Genomic DNA, 6,000 nt, shown 5'->3' on the forward strand with positions numbered 1-6,000 from the left:
TAACATTTTTATACAGTTTTACTCATTCAAATGTAACCATGTTAGTTCTGCTGTCAGAGAAGATAAAATAGGCAGATTGCATATGACAAGAGGAGATTGAGGCCAGCAATGAAGCAAGAAATGTAGCTGAAGGTGTGGTAGAAAATATTTCCTGCTTTATATAAAGGTTAATTGTGGTAATATCTGATTTTGGCATAAACATGAAATATTTCTTTGTTACCCTTTTTCTATGTATAAACGGAATATGGAAATTGCCTGAAAGCTAAAATGTTTAGAATGCAAGATGGGTATTCTCATCGTAAATACCCGTACGATCTGATGGTTTGTTCACAAAAATGTCATCTGATTAGCTGAATGTGTAGGTAAATGTTGCATGTGAATAATGTTAAAGCAACTCTTCAGCTTACTTGGCCTGGAAGTTTACTATGCTCTGATATTTTCAGATGTAAATAGGAAAGCAGCACCCTGGATTGAAGTAGGCATGGGAGGTTCTTTTGTCTCCATGAGGAAACTGTTTCTTTAAGTTCATGGTAATGTCCTGGGTTTGGAGTTAGAGGGGGTTACAAGTTCAAATCCAAAGAGAGCACCCAAATGGAAGAATAGCTTGCAGTTGGCTCCTGAGCCTATCCTGGGAAATAAAGTTCTTCAGAGAGTTGAGTCCTTGTAGATGTTTGTTTGGATGTGGTTAATTAGTGTAAAGTTTTAATGTTAAAATCATTGTGGAATGTTGTGCCATGTCCAGCCTTAACATACCACTGGGGACAACTTTGGGAAGATGAGTAGTTCATAATGTATCTTTTCTTTGATATTTTGGAGTAAAGTAACTGGGATTTAGACTGTTCAGATTGCACATTATTGTGTGATCAGTAGAAACCATTTCATTTAAAGTATGACTTAGTTCAACCTACTTTTGTTACAAGGATCTTTGATGATCCTTGGTTAAGAATAATATTCCTGCATAAAGATATTCCAACAATGCCACCTTTTGGGTGAGTGCTTCTGTAATTTACATGTGCATTGGTTACTTTATCAAAACTTGGCAGTAGGGCTGTGTGATATTCCTAAAGGAAAACTTATATACAAAATGTCCCTATCCAGTCCTCGAGGACCTTAAAGCAGTCTGGTTTTGAGGATTTTTACAGTGAATATGCATGGGATATATTTGTATACAATAAAGACAAGAGAATGTATCATCCTCTCTGAGAAGCTGTCTTTTAACATGTCCATCAGAACTGACTAGTTTCTTTGCATCTCTTGTTTGCAGAAGCTCAGAACAAGAGAAGAAGAAAGGTGTGACTCCAGGATTTCTACTGAAAAATTATCCTTTCATGCTTGCAACTTTGTTTTGAAAAAAGAACCCATGAACATGGGACTTCTGATTTGTAAATAGGTTCTTTAAATGAGGAAAATTCAGAATATTTTTGTTGTGCTAATTTGTTAGCTCTTAATGAGGAACAGTTTCCTTTATTTTTAGCCTTTTTTGAAAGTATTTATTTTCTATTGGCAGTATCAAAACAGTTTTGAAAGTAATTGCTGACTAGTACTAATACTTGCTGTTTATCAGTTGCTGATTTTCCTCTGTTCCTGTTTTTGGAAACTTTTTAAACAGCCTCTGTCCTCAGTTTCCATAAAACTCTTAAGGAGCAGCCATGCTAGTAAGAGTCGCAAGTTAACATTGTGCTTACAGAATAATATTGGTCTATGCTTCATAGTAACATAGTAGATGATGGCAGAGAAGTTGTAGTTTTCCCATCCAGACTGCTTGGTTTAGCTAAATCTAAGGATATATCACACACACCAAGCATTCAAGCTTGACCGGCTACTTATACTTGATGTGATAAGTAGCTCCTATCCTGCCACATGACCAGGGGCAGATTGGCCTATTGGGGGATCGGGCATCCCCCAGTGGGCCGGTCGCTCTAGTCATGTGGTCTCTCCTGGGCCGGCCTGGGCGGCGAATCCCCGGGCCGGTCTTAATCTGGAATCCGCCCCTGCGCATGACCCACTCAAATTCTATTCTGAGCAGTGCAATTTGTGATGCTTTAAACATAGCTTCTCCTGTGGCTTCAGGATAGCAGCTTAAAGAATTTCCAAAAATGTAGCAATATAATGTTTGATTCAATACAGGATGTTTGTATTATCCAGGTGAACTTTTGAAATACTGCACAGGACAGAAACATGTCCACTTTTGTTTTAAGAAAGTCTACCAGGCAGAAGATTATCTTCAGCCAAATATAGCCCAAGCTGGATGTCTCATATTAATGAGAGAGCCATCAAATGAAGGCCTGGCAGTTACTTTGATGAGCAAGCCCTCTCTCAAGGAGATGATTACATTTAGAGAGCTGAAGTTTGAAAAAAGGATTTTTTTTTTTTGTATTTTAGCTATGGAACTGCAGCAGTTTTTGGCTATCAGAGCCATGGTCTGGCAAGATTGTTCTGTTTGTTGCAAGATATATTTCCTAGCCATAATAAATTTTGAGATTAACATGGGAAAAAAAATCTTGGTTAATTAAAATTAAAAAATATAAAATCTCTTGGACAGAGTGGAATAGATTTCAGTACTTATAAATTCATTTTTGTTTAAGAATATCTTGCTTTGTGATCAAATTGTGCCTATTAGAATGGCACAAAGAGTTAAGGCTAGGAAAGTTTGTTTAGGAATATCTTGCTTTGTGACCAAATTGTGCCTATTAGAACAGCAGAAAGAGTTAAGGCTAGGAAAGTTAGTTGTATGGTTTATTTGCTTGGTTGAAGTTCTATTTTGTTAGATTGGTTAGAGCAACAAGAAGAAAACAATTAAGTTAATTGATCTTCCCAGGAAAACTATGTTAAGGCTGTGCCATTTTGTAGGACAAGAGGGCCTCTGCTTGTGGAATTTAAAAAGAAAATAACAGTTGGTAATGCCTTTGTCTTAGAAGAAACTGAGGTGGTCTGTTCCATGCACAGTCTTGTGGGGGAAGGGGTGGAAGCCGAGTAAATGGCCATTCAGAACACTCCTTTTTTTTTTATGTAGAAAGAGGTTTGATGTCCTTACCTTTTTCATCCTTTAACTTTCATGAGCTTTTAGAAAGCTGCCATTGACTTTGAGATGTAGTTGTTGCTGAATGAAAGTCACACTTAATTCTGAGTCTGCACAAACTACACAGCACCAATTCACCCAGGATGACTAGGAATAAGGACTTCAGGCAGTAGGGGCTGTGTGATACTCCTAAAGGAAATATTTATATACAAGATGTCCCTATCCAGTCCTCGAGGACCTTAAAGCAGTCTGGTTTTGAGGACTTCTACAGTTAATATGCATGGGATATATTTGTATACAATAGACAAGGAATGTTAATATCTCAAGGTATATTCATTGTGGAAATTCTAAAAACCATGCTGGTTTGTGCTCTTAAGGATCTGTTTGGGGTATCGCTGTCCTAAAGCATCTTGGGTTTTTGTTGTTCTCCTAGTAGAAAAGAAAAACCCAAGCTACAACTAGCAGTTTTCGAATCTCATATAAAAACTCTAATTTCCTTAAAATGCTTAAGTTACCATTATCCTGTTTAAATAAGCAAAAAAAACCCAGCAATGTTTGGAATTTTAATTGGCAGTTTATATAGGGATGGTATTTTCTGATATTTCTATTTTTGATCCTTGCATCTCCTTGTTTTGTGAGTGTTTTCTACTTATATTGGTTAAACAGCATTACTATATATTTTTTCATGTTACTGTCCAATAGTTTTGTATGATTATTATTGTTCATATTTGTGCTATGGTGCGAGGTACCTGAATAAGTTTAAAAAAAAAACACATCAAAAACTGACAAAAGTTTGGGAGACTTTGTTAGAGCTAATTTCAACACCCTGGCAAAACTGTAAATCTACAGTAATTGTTGTCAGTACTTGCAATTTATTACCAAAGTATGCTACAAGGAGAGACCACCAATATAAGCAACTTGCTCGTCTTTAGCTGAGAATTTAAAGATTGGAACTAGAACAGGCTTTAGAAGATTGACAGCAGCAATCACAAGCTGGTTAAACATGTCCTTATTGGCCTGTTTGTGTCTCAAGAATGTATAGAATGAAACATAGGGGAGTTGATCACAGATAACTTGAGTATACTCCTCTTTTCTTTAAGCAGCTTGCTGCTTTGTTTCCTTTTGTAGTTGTTGAAGAGAAGTGGTAAGGAAAATGCAGTTTATATAAGGTACTCATTTGGTTGTGTTGTGATTCTGCTAGAATGTGTAGATGCTGAGTCAAGTTGTATGTGAGACCTTTTTGTTGAATGAAAATTTATGATTAACTTTTGAGAAATTCAGTTAAGTGTACCAATATAATAGTTTAATTCTCAAGTTAGTCAAATACATAAGTTCCAGTAAAAAGGTATCACCTGTTTGACCTTTATTTCTGTACTATACCGTCCATGTACTGTAAAAACCTAACACTTTATCATAATGCATTTTGGAGTGTATGTAAGACTTTGCCCAACTGGAACGAGACCTTATTGCTTTTCTAAAACCATCATGATTAGAAAGCTCTGGAGCTGTATGGAAGCACTAATACTGCAGTTCATGTGCCTTGCAGCCAAGAAACAATGAAGAGTTTTGGGAGGGAATAAACAATCTCTTTTGTGATTATAACTAAAATGATGCAAGTAACAACATGGCAATGTTTTGTACCAAATTCTCCAAGTTATCTTTTGGTAAAACAGATCTTAATCCATCTACATAATTTATACTGTTTTCCTGTTTTGAAAATTGAAAAAGCTGTTACAATAGCTGCTCTGTTTACATATATTGTTAAGCAGAATAAAGTGCTAGTTTGTTTGAAGTTTGTGTTTTATTCTTGTCATCTGTAATATGGGGAGGAATGTTTTTGTCTTAATGATTTTCAGGGAGCTTGTGCATGAACATGCAGGATATCAGCGACACAGTGGGGGTGATGTGATCTGATGGGTCTTCCAGCACTTATTCCACTCTGCAGGACTCCAAGGCTCAATTTGGCAATACTTGAAGAAATTTAAAAAATAAATATATAAACTTTGCCACCCTCCTGGTTGGCCTAAAACCACACTTGAGGAGGAAGAAGAGTCAGCACAAAGCAAAAGAAAACAACTCTATCCAAAAACCCAATAGCTAAGATATAAAGTCTTCAATTTTCTTCAGGCCAGTTAGCAGTAGAGATGTGCATGGTGTATTTTCGTTTCATGCTTCATTTTCGGCCTGCCGCGGGAAATTTAGTTTTCCCGCAGTTCAGGCCTTTTTTTGGGGGGACACCCGATTTTCGGGTTAGTGCACACTAACGTTTTAGTATTAGCGCACACTAACTCGAAAAACAATTTTTTCTGAAATTTCGGAAAAAAAAGTTTTTCGGGTCCTCCAAACCATGCCAAATTAGACAATTTCATTGAAATTGTCTAATGTGGCAAAAATGAATGCACATCTCTAGTTAGCAGGGTTCCACCCTTTTCTGCAGAGTGAATACATTTTCTTTTCAGGACTTACCTCTTGGTAGCCCTGCCTTCATAAGGTTTCCGGGCCTGGCCTGCGGATGCACTGTCCTGCTGTCTCCCTTAGGTTGCTGAGTAAAGGCTTGCAAACTGCTGCCTGTCTCCAGGCCTCCTTTATAGGGGATGAAGCAAGGTTTCTCTTATAAGTGGTAGTCCTCAGCCCAAGGGAAAAAAAACACAGTTAAACACAGTCCTCTTTCACAAGGAAAGGAACAGTTTTTTTCTTGTACCTCACTCTCAACCTGAGCAGGTTTTAATCACCTCCCACTTGTGGTAGAGCTTGACAAAACAGGAATATTTTCAGACTCCTTCCGTGCTTAGGTTCAGTTCCACCATGACCTCCCACAGATAACTTTTCCTGTTTAAAAGCTGTGCTGTACCTAGGTTCTTTTCTCCTCTTTTGTACTCCTTTGGCTTACTCTGTTTCCATAACCTGCCCTTCCAGAGGGTGGGCTATCGGGCTCGATGTTGGCCTGGAGATGCATGGTGCCATCTCACCTGCCAGCTCTC

At 37.6% G+C, this 6,000-nt stretch overlaps 1 protein-coding gene across 5 annotated transcripts in view; it reads left to right on the plus strand.

Annotated features, from left to right (window-relative positions):
• Positions 1-4,811, plus strand: part of LOC115087676 (gametocyte-specific factor 1-like) — a 160,248-nt gene extending 155,437 nt beyond the window's left edge. For all 5 annotated transcript variants that reach the window (XM_029595135.1, XM_029595139.1, XM_029595138.1 and 2 more), the window contains one exon: positions 1,265-4,811. The gene's annotated coding sequence lies outside the window, so the exon portion shown is untranslated. The remainder of the gene's footprint in view (positions 1-1,264) is intronic.
• The last annotated feature ends 1,189 nt before the right edge of the window (positions 4,812-6,000 follow it).

This window comes from Rhinatrema bivittatum, chromosome 3 (genome assembly GCF_901001135.1).
Source record: "Rhinatrema bivittatum chromosome 3, aRhiBiv1.1, whole genome shotgun sequence".
NCBI classification, from domain to species: Eukaryota; Metazoa; Chordata; class Amphibia; order Gymnophiona; family Rhinatrematidae; genus Rhinatrema; species Rhinatrema bivittatum.